This window comes from Cynocephalus volans, chromosome 14 (assembly GCF_027409185.1).
Source record: "Cynocephalus volans isolate mCynVol1 chromosome 14, mCynVol1.pri, whole genome shotgun sequence".
NCBI classification, from domain to species: domain Eukaryota; kingdom Metazoa; phylum Chordata; class Mammalia; order Dermoptera; family Cynocephalidae; genus Cynocephalus; species Cynocephalus volans.
In genome coordinates, this window is record NC_084473.1 from 60,301,510 (window position 1) to 60,320,047 (window position 18,538).

Consider the following 18,538-nt stretch of genomic DNA (forward strand, 5'->3'; position numbering starts at 1 on the left):
AGCGGGGGGGGGGGGGCAGAGCATGATTTTCTTGATATAATTATTATAATTTCAAAATTTTACTTTATTCACTCTATGGAAGAAAAACACCACAAAATATGATGCATCACCACAATATTCACACACAAACATCCACTCTTTGAATCCCTTTTAGTCAAAAAGCCAACTGTTTAAATATAAAATTCTCCATATCCACAGCATTTTTTGCCATGAAAATTCCCATTTTCTTTTCTTTCTTTCTTTTTGGCAGCTGGCCAGTACAGGGATCTGAGGGATCTGAACCCCTGACCTTGGTGTTATAACACTACATTCTAACCAACTGAGCTAACCAGCCAGCTCCCCCCATCACCATTTTCTAAAATTCAATTTTTTAAAGTTCATTGTATTTTTAAAAATAACTACCAATACCACTACATGACTTGTTCTGAATATTGTCTCCAACTATTCCAAGCTACCCCAGAAAAATCTTACTGAATAGCTGGAACTCTGTCTACCTCCACTCTTACTTTTATATGACTGTGAAGGAAAGCTGAACAGTTAACAAAATTATAAAGGATTACATTTTTCCCCACTCACTTCACATATTGCAATTAATTCAACTCTAAATGCTACAGCACAACTGTGGACTACTGGACATATAGAAAAATCAAAGTGACCCCTTTTGTATAATAGGATATTGAAAAATAACAGAAAAAGAAATCTAAAAGGAAATGAGATTTTACAAATGGCGAGTAGGTTTAAAACCCCTAGTTCTTCAGTTAAATCCTCACATTTGAAGAATTACTACTGGTAGAAAAACCCTTCAAATATAAGGGGTCTTCAAAAAGTTCATGGAAAGATTAGTACTATCTTTCAACTGTATTTTCCCACAAACTTTGTGAAGTACCCTCGTGTGTGTGTGTGTGTGTGTGTGTGTGTGTGTGTGTGTGTGTGTGTGTGTGTGTGTGTGTAGTATTTCTCTCCTTCCTAGGGAAGCTGTCTGCAGTCACCTTCTGTCTTGCTATTTATATTTCTGCCTTTGATGACCTCTATATCCCTTTTCATTTTGATTCTTCTGAAACAAGTAAATAATTCTTACACAATATGTTATAGTTAACATAGCATATTAATACACATTACCTCATTTAATGCTTACAATAACCTTGTAAGACAGGAATTATCACCATCTCTATTTTATAGATGAGAACACCAAGGTTCAGAAAGATTTAGTAACTTATGTATAAGGTCACAAGGATGACAAATAGCAAAAGTGATCCCAACTGTCAATCATCTTTCATCACCAAATTTGCCCATTAAAGGCATTAAATAAGAGTCAAAAATGGGACTATAGGGGAAAAAAGAGATTAGATTCATGTGTAAGCTTTGAATTTTTCTGGACATTCACAACACATATTAATTAATTGATTAATTAAAACATTTAGCTTACTTCTCCATTCTTAGCAGTTGAAGCTGCCAGTAAAAAAATCACTTCTGGATAAAGAAGATACTACTATATGCTTATTTCCAATTTCAAAAACCTATGCAACAATAACCAACAATTCAAAACATAACAGTAGTCGTTCTCTCTTGCTGAGGCCATTCTCACCATGTGACACCCTGCCTCACTATAGAATTTTCGTTCCCATGAAAAACAAGGACCTCACCAGATGCTCCCATGGACTGTGGACTTCTTAGCCTTCAAAACTCCGTATAACGGGTTTCCCGGCTCCTGGAAAACCCTAAGCACCACTGCCAAAGTCATGATCTAATGAAATTGTGATCCAGTAAAGTCAAGCAAGCCATCCCCAGAAAGGATCAAGTTCAAACTCACTCTCATGACATGCATGGATCATAAGCTCCCTGAGGCCACGGCCTGTGACTATCTTGCTCTCCTAGTGCACAGCACATGTGTTTGCAAATATTTTGTGAAGCTGAAGAGTTTAAGAAAGCTATTCATCTAACAAGTTCTAGAGGAGACAAATGACCTAGAAAAGGAAAGTTTGGAAAAAATTAGTTACACCAAAGCCAATCGTCACGTCTGCATAGTTCTAAAGGTGAGCAAATCTGAGCAAACCATCCAAAAGTACTCCTCTGTATTAATTACTATAGGAGACATATTTTCAATGAGAAAGCCCAAATAACAATGTGTAGAAAGAATGCAGAACCCCCCACCTCCAGCATACCTTTGCTATCCTTCTCACTCTTCTATTTTTAATGAGAAATTTTTACTGTTACCACTCCTAAATCTGGGTTATCACCAATTCTCACCTACTTTTCTTTCACTTTTTCTTTCTCTAATATTCAAAACAGAGCAGTCAATTGTCAATGATGAAAAATAACTACTGAATGCCAGATTAGGAGGTACAATGAACAAATACACACAGAAGGTAAAATCACCCACGCTATATGCCAACTCTAATATAGACAATAGGAAATGTCAGAAAAAATGTATTGCAGTGGGCACTAGAAGAACATTGAGATTCTGAAAGATGCATAAATATACAGTTAAGTATAAGACAGTGATAAACTCAGCCAGCTGGGCAGATATGAGCAAACCATAAGAGCTGACTTTACTGAAAGGGGGCAGTGACACTGCTTACGTAGTTGTTTTGACAATATGATAGTCAAAGGAAAAATAAACCAGAAGAGACTCAAAAAAAAAAAAAAAAGTAGTTTAAATTTGCAGTTCAATAAGGCTGTCATTTTCAGGGAGAAAAAAGGGTTTTTCTCTTCAGACTTGAAGAGAACTAACAGACTAAGAATATTTGCATTATGTCATAAACAGATTTCCTTTTACTTTTCCCTCAACTGCCTTCCCCCGCAAAGAAAGAGAGATGTTAGAGGATCTAAAGTTTTAATCTAATCCACAAACAGAGACCACTGAGAGTATTTCCCCACCTGGTAGGGGACCAGAACACTAGCTCAGGCCCTTACCAGAATCATGTAAACCATAGGTTTAGAAAAGTACTATTGACATTTTGAGCTGGATAATTCCCTTGTTGTGTGGGTGTGGCGGGGTGGAGTACGTCCCATGCATTGCAGGATATTTAGCAACATCCCTGGCTAGATGCCAATAGCAGCCAACCTTCAGTTGTGACACTGCCACATGTCACATGTCCCTGGGAGGGCAAAATCGCCCCCGTAGAACTATTGTTTTAGATGTTAGGGTGCCGGATCTTTGAGAAAGGAAGCCTCCAAACAACCCTGTTGGTTAAAAATCATAATTTTTAAAAATTCACTTCAGAGAATATGGTGCTGATAATACCAAGGTTAAGGGTTCAGATCCCTGTACCAGCCAGCCACCAAAAAAAAAAAACCCAAAACCAAAACAAAACAAAAAACAATTAACTTTATTTTTAAAATTTGGAGATGTTGGGCCGGCCCGTGGCTCACTCGGGAGAGTGCGGTGCTAAGAACACCAAGGCCTCGGGTTCGGAGCCTAAGTAAAAAAAAAAATAAAATAAAATTTGGAGATGTTAATAGTACAAGATATGTAAATAATGTATTTGCAATCCTTCTTTAGGTTAAAGCATGTTTAGAGGATTTTGTAACAAGGTTTCATATATGTGGATACATCATAGTCACCCATTATAGTCACTTTTCTCCAAAGTTGGAGGAATGTCAGTTCTTTCCCAGCTCTGCTAGCAAATGTCAAGTACATACATACATGGGAGAATTTAAACAATTCTAACTTCCAACTCCCCCATTCACCCCCACCACCCCCCTTTCTTGCTTTACATGGCTACATTGTAGTTCTTGAGCCATGCATTAAAGCTTTTACTCCAGATTTCCTCATTTGGTTCCTGCCAACTATTTGTGAGGCAAGCAGGAAGTAAGCCAATGACCTTTAAGATTCTTTACAACTTGATACTCTAATATTCAATGGCAAAAGTACTCCTCCAACTTTTACTTATTGACTCCCAGCTGACCAAACCAACCCTTCAGGTCTCTGAAGACATCATGCTAACTTTTTTCTTACTCTAAACTTTATATTTATGCTGAATTCAACCAAACAGTTCATCAGTTGTTTACAACATCACTTTTAATACCGGTCATCAGTTGCTTATTCCCTAACTCAAATTAAAAATTTTAAATGTGAATTGATTTTATAAGAAAAACGTTTCAAGTAGCTGTGAGCTGATACCATTTACCTGAAAGGCAGACATTAGGCAAATATGGAGATACAAAGTAGATTACTGGTTGCCCAGAGCTGCAGTGAGGTGGGGAGAATGGGGAGCAACTGCTAATGAGTACAAAGTTTTTTTGGGGGGGTAATGAAATGTTCTAAAATTAGATTATGGTGATGGTTGCACAACTCTGCTAATATTCTATAATCCATTGAATTGTACACTTTAAATGGGTATACTTTATGGTACGTCAATTATATCTCAATAAAGCTGTTTTTAAAAAACTAAGAGCAGGAAAAGGAATCTTAATCAACTTTACTGCTAGGAAAAGGAGTGTGATTAAAAACAAATTTTGCAAGTTTGACATCTCAAGGGTTGTAAAAGACTTGATTTTAATTCTGACATAAAAACTTAATTATCTAATCCAGAAATAAATTTTAACTTTTCCAGAAAACATAAACATATGCAAATTTAATCATCTTTCCTAGTAAACTTGGGATAATCTTATCTGTCACAATTTTGAAAACAATGAAAAACATTTCAAAAAGCCAAATGCTATAGTAACAATACTTCTACAAGAACAAAATACATGCATACTTACAACAAAACATAGGCAGTTCTGTTGTGATGCCTTTATAAAGAAAACTATTAAAACATTTTTCATTTCATTTCTTCTAAAAGTGATCCTCATACTGTAACATCTCTTAGACTTACAGAACATAATTTAAAAATAGCCAAATCACAGTAAAATTGCAACATCTATTCCCTCAAGTCACAACTATCAATTACACATATTGATCATTTTTACCCAAACCTATCATGAGGCAATTATGATCACTATGCTATCAATATCAATTTCTATCTGTTGAACTATCAATATCCATTTCTAGGAAATCAGACTATGACTGCAATACAAATACAATCAAACAAATACTGTCATTCTATCGGTTCCATCATAACTGCTTAAAAGTCATTTAGGTACTCCAGGTACTTTTCCAATTAGAACTCCCCATCAGATTTACAAAAGTAAATGTTCGTCAAAATCTGCAGTTTAAGTTACCACAATAACACATTTATCAGTATTCTACAAGTAATTTATCATGTTATCACTTGTCTTGTATGCATTTACTTGTTAAGACTGCCCTAGGTTTGAAAATTCAGAGTCAATTAAAAACAAAAACACTCCAAACCATTTAATTCTTCGAAAGTAAAAAGAGCCTCAATAAAAACCGAAAAGCAAACTGGTTAAAAGGGAATGAAAAAAGAATTTTTGCAACCCTGATCAGCCAAAAATCTAAAAATGCTACCCAGAACTCAGCACATAGACCAAGTGGCTAATTGCAATGGTCAGGCAAAAGTTCCCAACTCTATGACGGGAGGGCAGGGATGGCCTGCCCGTGTATCTATGCAGAGATGGAAGGAGGCAGAACTGAAGAAAATTAATTACTGAATAAATTACTGTGAGCTAAATTGTCAAACTGCAAAACACCGAGTTATTCTTTGGGTTAGCCTTCCCAGGAGAGAAAAAAAAAATTTTTTTTTAAATTTTTAAAAGCATCCAAAGAGGACTAAGGGCCGGACTGGAAAAAGAAAGGCAAAGTTTGGGGGCAGCAGCCAAAGGTGGTGGAATTTCCAGAGCCCGGATCCCGGAGAGAGGCGAGAGGGGCAAGAGCGGCGTTTGTGGCCGCCGACAGGAGGTGGGGAGCACGGTGGCCGGCCCCGATCCCGGAGGGAGAGAAGAGGAAAAGGAAGAGGAAGAGGTGGCGGAGAGGAGAATGGAAGATTCAAGCGCCGGTCAGTTGTGGCCGAAACTCTGTTCGCCTAGGGCTGGGGAGGAGACACAGGGGGTGGGGTTTCGGTCCCTCTCTCCGAAGTAGGTCGGAGTCAGGGTGGGCCGCGAAGCGCGGGGGACCGAGCCGACACCTACCTGCGGGTCCCGGGCAGCCGCCCCAGAGCGAGGCCTAGTGCATCGCCGCCGCCTCCAGCCCTCCACGTCGTTCCGAGGCTGCTTCTCCGCGGCCGCCGCCTCCCAGCGCCCGGAGCCCGGCCGGGCCCGAGCCCAAGCCCGGCTTCCCGCCCCCGTCCCGCGCCGCTCCGGCTGGCCCGTGGGCCCGGGGAGCACAGGCCGCCCTCTCGAGCCCAGCTCCGCGTGGGGGTGAGAGGCGGCAGCGGCGGCTCCCTCACGTCTCTCCCGGGTGTCCTGTCAGCCAGCAGTTTCCCCCGGGTCCGCAGCGCCGCCTCCGCCGCTGCTGCCACCGCCTCTCCCACATCCCCGGCCTCCAGGAGAGCCGCCGCCGCCGCCGCGCCGCGACTACTGCCCCTGGCGCTTCTGTTCCCTGCTCCACTGCTCCCCTCACCCCGCCGGCCGGCCCGGCTTGGCCCGGTCGGTCCGAGGAGAGAGCGCCGGAGGCCGCCGCAGCCCCCAGCCCACAATCCACCGCGCGGCTCCGCCGGGGCGGGCGGGCCGCGGCCCTGGCCGGGGGGAGCGCCCGCCGCCTCGGGAGAGGGGCCTCGGCCCTGGCCGGCGCGCTAGCCGCGAGCGCAGCCGGCGTTCCACTCGGGCGGGGAATATGTCGCACGGCTCCCTGCACCTCCTCTAATAGTCCTACATGCAAAGACAGAAATCCGCGCTGAACACTTTTCCCACAACCCTCCCCCCTCCCCCAGTCGTTCTCAGGAACACCCAGGTGCCATCTGCCGCCTTCCCTGGGACGGGGAAGCAATCCCTTAGCGTGGCCCTGGCACCCCCCCCCCCCACACCAACTGATTCCAAACGTCCCTAAATCACCCGGGACCTATTAAAGCAGATACTTCCACAAGATTCCATCTCTCACCCCCTTAAAGTAAACGCTGTTCGGAGTTCCCAAACAAATGCCCTTCACAGGTTAAAGGTCGCCCCTCCCCTGCAGCCAACTGGACTCTGAAAACAGTGCATTGTCTCTCTTTTGAGGCCTTTCCCCCATCCAGTCCTTCTCCAAGTCTTCCTCAAGTTCCAGGCCTTCCTCCCAGGCACCTTTCCCGCTTCCCTGGCACTGAAATCAGTTGTTATTCTTGCTGTTTGAGATAAGTTTAGTGTGCGTGCGTTTATTAATACCCCCTAATTCTGATTTTTAAAAGTATTCCAATTCAGCCTGGTTTTAAAAATACAACCCACAAGAGAGGGAATGTCTTAGTATATTTTTTAAAAGGAGGAAAAAAGTCCCCATTTGAGTGCTTATGTCTTAATTTTAGGAAGATTTCATTCTATTTTGATACATTTCTTTGCCTAAAAATGTTTCGAGCATTTCCAAGACACTCAGTATATTTTAACAAATCAAAAGTGAAAATGTAACTTATAACTGGGGATTGAAAAAAAAAAGTTAATGCAAGTTTCACTTCTAAGAAGTCTCTTTGAAAACTGTGAGCATAACTCTTTGTGAGATAATACTTTACTCACCAAAGAGCTAAAGTTGGGGGAAGGGAAGCACAAAAGGGAAAGAAACAAAAACAGTGGAGGGGAAAATCTTACATTATATTTTTCTAAATTCAATTATCTACAATTTTGTGTGAAAGGACAACACTACAGCAAGTTTATTTAAAGACTTAATCGGCTTTATTGAGAGTCTAGATTCAGGCAACATGTCATTCCATAAAATAGAATAAGTGTTCCAATGAGCCAAGAGGAGATTGGTTTTACAGACAGAAAAAACTGAAGAAAGCAGAAACAAAGAACAAAAAGGAGATTGGTTATTTCAAAGTCATTTCAAAGGAAAGTTCCTTGTAACGTGGGGACAGGGAGACAGAGCAATAGAAAAACAATTGATTATTTAACATCAGGTTACATTAGGCTCTCCTTTTAATGTAATGATTAAAGCTGAGGCAACTTCATTATCATACCTAATAAAGATTTAAACTGACCTGTTTGAGAAATAGGCTCTCTTGATTTCTGGGAAGGTCAGACCACAACTTAGCTTAGATTTGGTGACCTGGAAATTAGTGAGGGTGACTCCATTTTGATTTTTAGACTGGTCTTTTGGGGCCTAGTGCAGGAACTTAATCCAAAACAAGGGCCTGTTTTAATTTTTGTTTAACATTTTTAATAAGGAGGATGAGAAAATCAATCCTGAGTATGAAATAAATTTAACTATAAAATAATAAAATCTTTGTAAATCCCTGATCTCTCATAAAACCGGATGAGTTTACATAGAAGTGGGGGTGAGGGTGTTTGAGAGGGAAGGGAGAAAGGGGAGATGTTAGTCATAGGGTACAAAGTTTCAGTTAGGCAGGAAGAATAACTTTCAGTGATCTACTGCACAGCATGGTGACCACAGTTGATAATAATGTATCATATTTTCTAAAGTTGCTAAAGGAGTAGATTTTAAATGTTCTCACCATACAAAATAAGTAGGTGAGAAGGCTGACCAGTTGTCTGATTTGGTTAGAGCACAACCTTATAACACAAAAGTCACAGGTTTGGATCCTCACTCTCCTCTACTGGCCAGCTGCCAAAAGAAAAAAAAAGGTGAGTTGATGGGTATGTCAATTAGCTTGAATTAATTATTCCACAATATATACATATATCAAAACATCCCATTGTGGGCCGGCCCCGTGGCTCACTAGGGAGAATGCAGTGCTGGTAGCACCGAGGCCCTGGGTTCAGATCCTATATAGGGATGGCCGGTGCGCTCACTGGCTGAGTGTGGTACAGACAACACCCTGCCGAGTGTTGCGATCCCCTTACCAGTCAAAAAAGAGAGAGAAAAAAAAAAATCCCATTGTACTCCATAAATATATACAATTATTATTTGTTAATTAAAACTTAAAAGCAAACAAACAAAAAAGATGAGTTTATATTATGAAAATATTAAGGAAAGGATTAACCAAATTTCACCTAAGGCCAGAAAGCAAAATAATTTCACTTCATGTCTAGAATCAGTTCACAGATTATATGAAGTAGTGGATTTAGCAAGTTATTATATTTTGAAACCAGGAAGTCAACAGCAGTTCAAAAATTGCCTTGAGTCTGGCTGGTTTGGCCTTTTAAAAAATATTTGTGTTTATACCCCACCTTGTTCCAAAAAAAACTCTAAGCTGTTCTAGTTGGCACATGGATTAAATGATAGCCAAAGTGTATCTCCTAGACACTAGAACAAGACAAACTGGTTTGCTTCCTCATTATCCATCTGTTGATAACATACCATAGGATGAAAATACACATTGAGTATTATGCTTAGTTTTTTCAGGGATCCAATGCAATGTTTACTTTTACTTTTTCACAGAACAATTCATAATCTTGAATCTAAGCAGTGAAATACATAATGATGATCAGGTTGGCAAAAAAAAAAAAGAGAGAGAGAGATTGTGTGAACTGGACAAGTAATTTCATTTAAAGGTAGATAAATTTCAAATTAATATATTCACTTGCTATCACTTGAACAAGTTCAGTATTAGAAAGAAAGGGCAAATCACAAATAAGTATGTACAGGTATTATTAGTGTTCATTTCCAGAAAGCACAGATGACAAAAAATTAAGAAAAACTGGTAGAAGTTAAGATTCCATCATTGATTGCCTTCAAAAGAAGCAAATATAAAGAAAATATTTAGCTACCATATCACTAACACTGTATTTGGCATATTTACTATACCTGTTAAGAATCATGAAAGGTGACAGTCATCAGGATCATATAGTCTCATTAGAGAGAGGATGGCAAAATTTCTAATGCTATAACACCTATAAAAGGCCTGTTTTAGTCAGTTTTCTGTTTTTTATAACAGAATACCTTAGTCTGGGTAATTTAAAAAGAAACAAAATTTATTTCTTACAGTTCTAGATGCTAAGAAGTCCAAAGTCAAGGGAGAACATCTGATGAGGGCCTTATTCCTCGTGGGGACTCTCAGCAGAGTACCAAAGTGGTGCAGGATATCACATGGCAAGGGGGGCAAAAGCACGTAAATGTGCTCACTTGTTTTCATTATAAAGCCATCAGTGCCATTTCCGTGCTAACCCATTTATCTATTAACCTATTAATCAGTGAATGGATGAATACATTCGTGAGTGCAGTCTCAGGATCCAGTCACCTCCCAAAGGCACTACCTTTCAAATACCGTAGTCAATTCCCACCTTCTTAACACTGTTACAATGGGAATCAAGCATCAATATGAATTTTGGGAGGGCATTCGAACTATAGCAAGGCCTATGCTTATGTTTACTATATGAGGGTACTTCAAAAACATGCATGGAAAGATTCTTATTATCTTTTAATTCTATTTTTCCACAAACTTTTTTTTTTTTTTTTTGTCTTTTTCATGACCGGCACTCAGCCAGTGAGTGCACCAGCCATTCCTATATAGGATCCGAACCCACGGCGGGAGCGTCGCTGCGCTCCCAGCGCCGCACTCTCCCGAGTGCACCACAGGCTCGGCCCTTTCCACAAACTTTTTGAAGTACCCTTTTATAATCAGTGCATATTTGTGTGTGTGGCAATAGTAAAGTTAACATATCTATTCAATCAATGACCACTGCCATTTTTAATAAGTCATTTGACAGAAACTATACACGTACATGCTAATATAAAGACAGATGGGAAAGGAGGCACTGGTACAAAGAATAAATAGAAAAATCATTTTGCAATTTAGCAAGTAGCCCCTCTTCCTTTCACAATAGCAAACCTTGATATCAATCAAATGGAAACTCACCCAACTTCTCTAACCTACTCTACAGCCAGATATGTGTAATTACATTGAGTTTAGTATAAGTAAATTATCTTTGGTAAGCAAAATCCACATGCACTCATGAACTGAAAGTATCATGCTGACAGTTGTTTTGTCAGGATTTGGTTTTTCGATCCAATGTCCTGAATTATTTTATACATCATATTTTAGCTATTTTTAAATGTTACAATGTTTAAAAATTATAATTTATACCAATATAACTCTTAACCTGAAGCTATGTTTTGTTATTTCTTTATATCTAATGTAAGACTATCTTAATGTAGGAAAACTTTCCAATTTACTTTGAGTATGGTGTAAAATGCTAAAACTAAATGTGGGTATAAGCACCAGTAGAAATTTTATAACATTTCATGTGAAAGTAAGGCACTCAATAATTGTTGGAAGTAATGTACAAGTCTTCAACGCACCATCTTTTTCTGTCTTCTATATCAGCTGCTTGGTTATTTTAGAAGCAATTATTAACCTCTGTTAAATTTCTCTGCTACCTTTCTCTTTGATTGTGATATTTCAAATTTCCATTTTTATTATCATAGTAATGGCAGCTACCATTAACTAAGAATTTACTACACTCCAAGCACAGAGAAAACCAAGATAGTGTGGTGTATTAGTTTTTTATTGGTGTGTACAAATTACTACCAACTAGCAATTTAAAAACACACACATTTATTATATCACAGTTTCTGTGAGTCAAGCATCTGGACACAGTTTAGCTTGTCTTCTGCTTAAGATCTTACAAGGCTGCAATCAAAGCATTAGTTAGGCAGTGTTCTCATCTGAAAGCTTGACTGGGGAAGAATCTCCATCTAAGTTCAGTCAAGTTGTTGGCAGAATTCATTTTCTTGTAGGTGCAGGATTGAAAGCCCTGGCTTCTTGCTGGCTAGAGGCTGCCCTCAGCTCCTACAGGCCACTTCATCCTGTGGGTTTTCCTGACATGGCTGCTTACTTCATCAAGCCAGTGAGGAGTGTCTCTAAAGTCTCTGAAGTGAAGCTGCCAGCAAGACAGAATGATATACTATGATATACTTTGCCATAGTGGGTGGTTTGGAAGCAGGTTACAAGTTCCACTCACACATAAGGAGAGGGGATTACACAAGGTGTGAAGAGCAGGAGGTAGGAATCATGGAGAGGCTACCCTTGAGTCTTTCTAACACCTACAGTGATTAATATCTCAGGCTTTGGAGTTTGGGTAAACTTGAGTTTTCAGCTTGGCTTTAACACTTTAGCTATGTGACTTTGATCTCAGTCTTTAACCGTTAGTTTGTTCATCTGCAAATAGAGGCAATGACCTCTTTACACTTTATTTTTCTCCCACATAAATGAAGCTAATAATAGAACTATTGTAAACATTAAATGAGCATTTCAATACAGTAACTGATAACATTAAATGCTCAATAAACAGTGTTAGTTTTCTTCCTTTTGCCCCCCCTCTTTTCCTCCTCTCTTTTTATTTTGATCTTGGTCTATTAGAAGTCCCCATTGGCATTTCTACCCTTTCAACTGTTACTTCTATAGCGTGTGTTCAGAGTTCATATATGTGTGTGTGTATACCAGCATCTAGGGCTATTCAAAACCAACTCTAGTAGTCGGGCCAGCCCGTGGCTCCCTTGGGAGAGTGTGGTGCTGATAACATCAAGGCCACGAGTTCGGATCCCTGTATAGGGATGGCCGGTTAGCTCACTTGGGAGAGCCTGGTGCTGACAACACCAAGCCAAGGGTTAAGATCCCCCTACTGGTCATCTTTAAAAAAAAAAACAAAAAAACAAAAAGCAACTGTAGTATCAGTATCTTTAAAAGTAGGATTGATGATATTGCAAATATTACTTCCCACTCAAGTTTGGCAAAATGAATAAAATGATAAAACTATAACATTAGAAAAATAATTTTTATACATAGAGGCTTTGAGAGTTTAGAGTACTTTGGTAGGATTGGCTTTTTTCTCCCCCTGAATCATGTTCAATATGCATAAGGTACAAAAGAACATGTTATGGTATAATAGTATCACGGGCTCTGGGTTTGCATCCCAGCTCTGCCACTTTCTAAGTAACCTTGGGCATGTTAGTTAAGCTCTCTAAAGCTCAGTTCCTCATAGGAATGATGATAGTACCTCCTGGAGTTTGGATGTGTTGTCCCCTCCAAACCTCATGTGGAAACTTGATCTCCAATGTGGCAGTGTTGGAAACTGATTGAGTCATGGGGTGGACCTCTCATGAATGGATTAATGCTCTCCCTGGGGGAGGGGGGAGTAATGAGTGAGTTATCGCTCTGTTAGTTCCCACAAGAGCTTGTTGTTTGTAGGACCCTGGCACCTCTTCTCTCTCTCTCTTGCTGCCTCTCACCATGTGATCTGCTTGTACCCGCCAGCTGCCTGCCACTTTCCACCATGAGTAGAAGCAGCCTGAGGCCTGCACCAGATGCGGCTGTCCCAGAATCGTAAGCCAAATAAACCTCTTTTCCTTATAAATTACCCAGTCTCAGGTATCTCTGTTATAGCAACACAAAACAGACTGACAGAAAATTGGTACTGAGGAGTGGGGTGTTGCTATACAGATACCTAAAAATGTAGATGCAGCTTTGTAACTGGGTAATGGACCAAGGTTGGAGGAGTTTGGAGAAGAAGAGAAAAAGATGAGGGAAAGTTTGGAGATTTTAGAGACTGGTTAAATTGTTGTGATCAGAATGCTGATAGAAATGTGGACAGTAAAGACCATGTGGATGATGAGGTCTCAGACAGAAGTGAGGAACTTATTGGGAATTGAACAAAAGATCATCCTTGCTACACCATAGCAGGTAATATGGCTGAATTGTGTCTATGCCGTTGGACTTTGTGGAAGGTGGGACTTAAGAGCTGTGAGCCAGAATCCTTGGCAGAAGAAATTTCCAATAAGCAAATCATTAAGAAAGCTGCATGGTTACTTTTAATAGCCTACTCTGAGTTATGGCAGCAAAGGCATGATGTAAAGCCAGCATTTAAAAGGGAAGCAGAGCATAAAGATTTGGAAAATTTGCAGCCTGGCCATGAGGTAGAGAAGTGGAGAGCAGGAGAAAAATGCAATGGTGAAGCAGATGAACTGGTTGCTAAAGATATTATCTTGGCATCTTGGCAATGAGGCAGCCAGATACTAATAACCAGGACAATGGAGGAAAATGCCCTAAAGGCATTTGAGAAGTCTGGGAGGTTGCCCCACCCATCACAGGCCCTGAGGCCTAGAAGGACTGAGTTGTCCCAGAGGACAGACCTGGGGCACAGCTGCCCTAGGGAACCTGCTCCCTGCATTCCAGCTGCTCTGGCTAGAGCAGCCCTGCCTCAAATGGTGCCCCCAAGTGTGGTTTGTACAGCAGCTCTGGAAAGTAGAAGCCTGCAACCTCGGTGGGGTCCACGTCTTGTTAAGTCTGCAGGCCAGCAGGACATGAAAGCTGTGGAGGCGTGGCAGCTTCCACCCAGATTCCAGAGGATGTATTGTATTTTTGCTTTACATTGCTTTATGCAGTATTTGGGTTTTTTACTCTTTCATTTGGTTCTTTATGGAGACTTTGTCTAACAAACTAAATTATAAATACTTGCAGGACAGAATTTTCTCTTGCTGCTATTATATTTTTTTAAAATTTCCTCATAGAATCTGGAACAGTATACTACATAGTAGACTTCCAATATATGCTTATTGAATTAAATAAATATAAATTACTCCTTAGTAAATGGTATATGGTATAATGAATATTAATAATTTATGAAATTAATGGATGATCCTGAAATCATTCTTGACTCTTTCATATACCATATCTAATGTGTCAACAAGTACTATTAGTTTTACTTTAAAGTATATCCAGACTAAACACTTCTTACCACTCATGTTGCAGCCACCCTGGTCCAAGCCATCTCGCTTGAGGGTCCCTGGATTGCATCTGTTGGGTTATAACACACTGCTCATTACAGAAAACACCATTCACAGAAACTTCAGGATGAATGATGCTTGGAGTTGTGCAGTGCTATGATTCAATTTGCCTAGATTATTGCAAGGACTCCTAGCCCATCTCTGCATTTCTGCCTTTGTGCCCCATTAGTCTGTTCTTAACACAATAGTCAGCTTGATCCTGTTAAAACTTAAGTCAGATCATGACATTCCTCTGCTTAAAACTCTCCAGAAGCTCCCATCCCATTCAGAATAAAAGGTAAAGTCCCTGAAAGGCCTTACATAATCTCATCTCTCTCTTACTTCTCTGACGTTATCTCTTTCTGCTCCCCCCCCCCCCCCCCCCGCCGTTTCTCACTCTGCTCTAGTCACTTTGGGCTCCTCACTGTTCTTGGGACATGCCAGGCATGCTCCTGCCTCAGAGCATTTGCTGTTGCTCTTCCCTCTGCCTGGAATCCCTCCATATGTCCACATGGCTAACTCTCAGACCTCCATCAGGTCTTTGTTCAAATCTCACCTTCTCAATAAGGCATTCCTTGATACCCATATTTCTCATTGCAACACCAAGCTCTGTCTGCTTTTCCACTTTACTTTTCTCCTTAGCTCTTATTATCATCTAACCCACTATATATTTTACTTATCTATTGTCTGTCTGTCCCCACATGAGGACAAGCTCTATGTGGTCAGGGAGTTGTGTCTGTTCTGTTTAGCACTTTACCCCCTGTATAAGTCCATTTCTGTTGGTTATAATAAAATACCTGAAACTGGGTGATTTATAAAGAAGCAATATTTATTGCTTACAGTTTCAGAGGCTGGGAACTGCAAAGTTCAGGGAACTCATCAGGTGAGGTGACTCTACAGCAATGCCGGATGTCACATGGCGAAAATGGGAGAGAAGAAAGAGCACTAACTCCTCATTCCTTCTCCTTTATAGCCCTGAAAACCATGCCCATGACCATCATTAAACCATCAATGGATTAATTTATTTACTTGGGCATGGTCCTCACAATCTAATCGCCTCTTCAAGACCCCACCTTTCAACCACCATAATAGGACTTCTCACCCTCAGCAGTCACAGTGGAAACCAAGCTTCAATGGAATGAGTTTGGGAGGGACATTCAATCTAAAGCATCCCCCATCACCTACAACAGTGCCTGGTGTGAGATAAGAGGGCAATAAATACTTGTTGAAATAATGAATGAATGATAAAGACAAACTGGCTCTTATAAACATAAACTACTTTCTTTCATACACTAAGCAGAATAAATAACTAGTTAGTCTAATGTCTTGAAAACAACTTGCCACTATATTATAGGGTTCAAGATTTTTGTAAGCCACTATTAATTTATTAGGTTTATGATAAAGATGATAGTCTTGGCCTATTTTATAATTGGAGTATTGTAAGTAATAATTATTTGAAATTATTTTTTAAACATGCAATTCTACAATGGAGTAGGACTATAAGGACAGAATGGTCCAACATTTATTAGGAAAAAAAAAATTACCCCCATTTAAAACTTCCCTAGGAAAAGGAGAAATTTTATTTAAAACTTCTCTAGGAACATTATGGGAAATTTAGAAGACATACACTTCCAGAAAAACAGAAGCCGTAGTTGGCCTCTCAAGGGATTTCCTCAAGAACTATCTTATACATGAATTGAGTAAGTGACTCAATACCAGCCATCCCTCAGAAAGAACCCCCTAAACAGTTGGAATACAAATTCTTACACCACTATGTACTATTTTTTAATAGAAGAAAAAAAAAAAATCAAGCAGTGAGGAAATATTTTACAAGCAATATAAACAGGACAAAGCAACATTGAGTATCATGAAAGCAGGAAAATTTTACAACATAATCAAAAGTAAAAAATTAATGTAACAATGGATTGTAATTATATAATGGACTTTCCTTGGATACCAAAATGCATTATTAAGGTCATTTAATTCTCATGCCACTGTCTGGTCATTTTGGTTTCCACTCTACCAAGCAGTAAAATATCTGTTTTCTAGCCTTATTCTCTTTATTGCTATGAATTTCTGAGCTTTAAGAAAAATAAGTTCTCAATCAGAATCTGATTTTAATTTAGAAGTCTTCCAAAAATCTAACTTTAGATTTAGAAAAGTATCTTTCCCTTCAATACTTACATTTATTAGCTTTTAAGGCTCTGTATAAAATGAAAATTCTTTCAAAAGAAAGAAAACATCATTGAAATCAAACTCTTAGAGCAGAAGAGGCCTGTCATTTGACAGGCAAGGAAATGGAGGTCCAAAGGGCTAAGACAGAGAGTGTTTTAGTGGTGGCAGCCGATTTCCAATTACAGGCCAGGTTTAAGGATTTCCAGTCTGGTACTCTTTGTCCCACACTGTACTGAGGGAATGCTACAGCAACAAAATACCAAAAAAGTAAATAATTATGTTAAATGGAATTACTTATTTTTCAAATCCAAAAAATACCAGATTCTCCTCCCACCCCTTAAGGAAAAGTTAGGCTCTCACTAAAATATGAAATATAAATCTTCTCATTACTTATTTTTAAAAAGCATCATGTAGGGAAGATTTTGTTTTGTAGCAAGTATTTAATATCTTACGAAATAATCCATTAATTATTTTAAGTATCCTTTACCAGTTCTCAAATCTAAGAGACAGTTCCCATATTTTTTTGCAAGAATCCTGTATTTTAGAAAATGTATAGCCTATTTTTGTGTTCCTCCTTTATAAATATGCAAAAGCCTATTTTTATTCTTTTAAGTTTATCCTAACTTTACTTTGCAGATCAGTATGCACAGCAAAAGAAATGATAAAATGAGGATAAGGACACATTTACAAAGCATAAGTATTTCTGTGTTTATTACAAATTGAAAGGCAGACCACGGACAAGTTTTTCCCCCCGCAAATCTCTACAACAAGCATATATCAAATCAATGAGCAAACAAAAAGCTCGTATAAATGGCTTTGTCTCTATGATTAAACTGGCTCACTGATGCATGCCAGTGAGTGCTGCTTGGATTCCAGGTGGTCAGCACATCTCTCTGTTTAACGGCATCCGAGAAGGAAATTGCTCTCTCCTCTGTCTGCTGATTCTTTACTGCCAGCCTGAGATACCTACATTTTGCCCCAGTATATTGGAAGCTACCTCAATTACTCACCACTTGCCCCCAAAATGAGGTTAATCTTCATCAAAATTATGATTCCTCTTGGTGGTGGAACCAGTATTTTGATTCTGATTCTAAATCATTTATTGTAATGAAGAGGTAGGAAAAATGTTCTTACACCAATCTTCCTTAACCCCCTGCACATATTTTCTTTCTCACATAGACGTCCTGACATCCATCCACACTTATATTTGTCAAGGACTTTCTGGGTCCTATATACTAGTGGTAGCCAAGTAAGTAAGATTCAGTTCATGCTGTCATAGAACTTGCAATCTGGGATGAGAAGAGAATTATTAAACAATTGTAGGAATTGTTCAACAACAGTTGGGATGTGTGTCATGGAAAGGTAGGAGCTGTGAAAGCTTGTAAACTGTGATTTAATGCAGGTGAATAGAGAATCCTTGCCCAAGGAAGCAGCATTTAAACTGTAAAATGAATCAGAGCTGGCCAAGGAAGCAGCATAGTGGTGGTAAAGAATCCCAGGCAGAGGAAAGAGCCAGCAGAAAGAGGCACAAAGGAGCTAGGTGAGCAGAGAGAATGGAGAAAGGGCCAATGTGGCTGTCATGCAATGACACAAGTTCAGATCCCCTTACTGGCCAGCTGACAAAAAAAAAAAAAAAAAAAAATATGTATTGAAAAGTTACTATGGCCCAAGCTCTAT

General features: G+C 39.6%; 1 protein-coding gene across 2 annotated transcripts in view; it reads right to left on the minus strand.

The window, feature by feature from the left end:
• The window catches only part of VPS54 (VPS54 subunit of GARP complex), a 120,693-nt gene extending 114,145 nt beyond the window's left edge, over window positions 1-6,548 (minus strand). For both annotated transcript variants that reach the window (XM_063077607.1, XM_063077606.1), the window contains exon 1: window positions 6,034-6,548. The gene's annotated coding sequence lies outside the window, so the exon portion shown is untranslated. The remainder of the gene's footprint in view (window positions 1-6,033) is intronic.
• Window positions 6,549-18,538: the final 11,990 nt, after the last annotated feature.